Raw genomic sequence first — 2816 nt, forward strand, 5'->3', positions numbered from 1 at the left:
GTACGTTTTTGCGGATTTGATGGGAACAAGTTTTTTCGCGATTTTGGCGGGAAAATGTATTTTTCCGGTTTTCGCGGAAAATATGCATTTTTGCGTTTTTGCTGGGAAAAGTGCATTTTTACGTTTTTTGCGGAAAATATTTTTTTTGTTTTTTTGTCGAAAAATGTGTTTTGACGAAAAAGTGTGTTTTGTGGTTTTTGCGGAAAAATGCGTTTTGCGGTTTTGGCAGGAAGTACGTTTTTGCGGTTTTGGCGGGAAAATACGTTTTTCGGGTTTTGGTGGAAAAATGCATATTTCCGGTTTTGGCAGAAATTATTTTTTTCTATTTTGGTGAGAAAATGTGTTTTCCGATTTTGGCGGCAAAATGCTGTGTTTTCTGGTTTTGGCGGGAAAGTCCATTTTTGCGGTTTTGGCGGGAAATGCATTATTTGCGGTTTTGGCAGAAAATGTATTTTTCCTGTTTTGGCGGAAAAATGCATTTTCTGATTTATGCGGTAAAATGTTTTTTTTTTTTTTGCGATTTTGGCGGAAACATGCGTTTTTGCGATTTTGGGAGGAAAATGTGTTTTTCCTGTTTTTGCGGGAAAATGCATTTTTTGCGGTTCTGGTAGAAAATGCGTTGTTCCTGTTCTGGTGGAAAAATGCATTTTTTGACAGGAAAATGCATTTTTTGACAGGAAAATGCATTTTTACGGTTTTGATGGAAAAGCGCATTTATATCGTTTTGGCCGAAAAGTGCGGTTTTACTAGTTTGGCCGAAAAGTGTAATTTTATGGAAATGTGCGTTTTTACGTATTTTACAGAAAAATGCATTTTCGGGTTTTTCGGTTCTTGGCGGAAAAATGTATATGCAAAAAAATAAAAAATTGGTTTGAAAATAATATTTTGATTTTAAAAGTTTATTTTTGTCATTTATCATTTTGGACTGAATTAGATGCATCTGCATCTAGATGCACCATCAAGACTCACCCTCATTTCGGTGAGAATTTGAGATGAGTTCTTAAAAATTCAGCTAGGTTATCCATCTGGATGTAACATTATAATGTACAAAACGAACATTGATTTGCATCTTCACCTAGATGGATTACCTGGGTGAGCAAACAAACATCACTTGAATTTTTGTACTGGCCAAGTACTTGGTGGTGCAGGATCGTTCTCCAGTGAAGTTCAGAGCGACGGATATGGTTTGATGTCGTACTCTTCTGGGACACACCAGAAAGCTAAGTGAGAAGTTCCATCTTATTGGTTACATATATTCTGCAAAGTATATTTTTTATTCCTTCAAGTATGCATCTTTATTGAGTTTTGTAGATTGTGGTAAGTGTTTAGTGTAACAATCTTTAAAGATTCATTCTTGGAAAGTCTGAACGTTCTATAAGATTTGAATAATTTTCACGTTTGAAGGATTTGGTAAAGATACTAATTTTGTAACTTCACATTTTTATTCTTTGGACGAGACGCCTAAGAGGAACCAGATTGTCAGTGCATCTCAACAAGATGAGCCTCAGCTAGAAGAGAAAAGTGATTGAAAAGGAAAAGACAAACCCAAACGATCAAGTGATAAAACTGAAAAATGCAATCTTTCAAGTGGACTTTAAAACCCGTGAATTGCATTTAGATCTTCAAAAGTGTGGACTTTAATACGGTGAGTTAATTTCTCAACTTTTAGTATTCGACAAATTACTGTATTACTAAAGGTTTAATAAAGATTGGAGAATATATATGCAATTAATAAAGATTGGAAAACATACCAACGTTGTGTCCTTTAGGCTTTAGATAGTGTGGATACTTGCCGTGAGAAGATGATGGATCGTCGATCATCCATCATGGTCTTGATGATTTTTATATGATTCTTGCGACGGATTTGTTTTTATTGATCAACCCCAATCTCCCAAATCAATGAGCAGGGCAGAGAAGGACGATGTTTATACAAACACAATCCTTCTTCTCTCATGTTTTATCCTGGAAAGCCAGTCATGGAGGTTGGAAGTGCTGATTTCCCTAACGTTCGTTCAGCTCTAGGTTCTCCATTAGCCAAGTCCATTTACTCCATTGATGGTATTTTGTTATCCTTACATGTCTTCTGTTCATTCTCTCTGATCGAAAGACTTTGTCCTTCAATGTGATTTGATTCTTTCTTTGATTTGCAGGTGTGGTTCGAGTTTTCTTTGGGTCTGATTTCGTCAATGTGACAAAGTCTGATGATGTGTCATTGGATATACTCAAGCCTGAAATATTTGCAGCGGTCATGGATTTCTACTCTTCTGGCCAGCCTTTGTTTCTGGACTCACAAGCTGCTGCTGCTGCCAAGGACACTCCCATCAACGAGGTAAAAGCCTCTACATTTATTGAATTACAATTGAGAGTTATAGTTTGGTGTGTGTAAGTTGTATAGACATGATGTGTGAGCTGATGAGACATGAGTTAGTATCTTGAAAGTAGCTTAGTCTGTAAACTTTAATTTGCTGAGCGAGTGTTATTGTATTTTTGTAACTCAGGATAACTCTGAAACGGTAGCAATGATCAAGGAACTCTTAGAAACGCGCATCAGACCGGCAGTCCAAGATGATGGTGGGGACATTGAGTATTGTGGGTTTGATCCGTAAGTTTACTTCCTCAATGGTCTCTCTCTCTGTGTGATTTTTTTTATCTATTTAAGTGAAATCCTTTTGGTGGGGATTTGATCAGTGAAAGCGGAATAGTGAAGCTGAGGTTGCAAGGGGCTTGTAGCGGTTGTCCAAGCTCATCTGTTACTTTGAAATCTGGAATAGAAAACATGCTGATACATTACGTACCCGAGGTAACCTAGATTTATT

General features: G+C 36.9%; 1 pseudogene; it reads left to right on the forward strand.

The window, feature by feature from the left end:
* Nucleotides 1-1079: 1079 nt before the first annotated feature.
* LOC106344548 lies at nt 1080-2606 on the forward strand (annotated as a pseudogene).
* The last annotated feature ends 210 nt before the right edge of the window (nt 2607-2816 follow it).

The sequence above is a fragment of the Brassica oleracea genome, chromosome C5 (genome assembly GCF_000695525.1).
Source record: "Brassica oleracea var. oleracea cultivar TO1000 chromosome C5, BOL, whole genome shotgun sequence".
Taxonomy (NCBI): Eukaryota; Viridiplantae; Streptophyta; class Magnoliopsida; order Brassicales; family Brassicaceae; genus Brassica; species Brassica oleracea.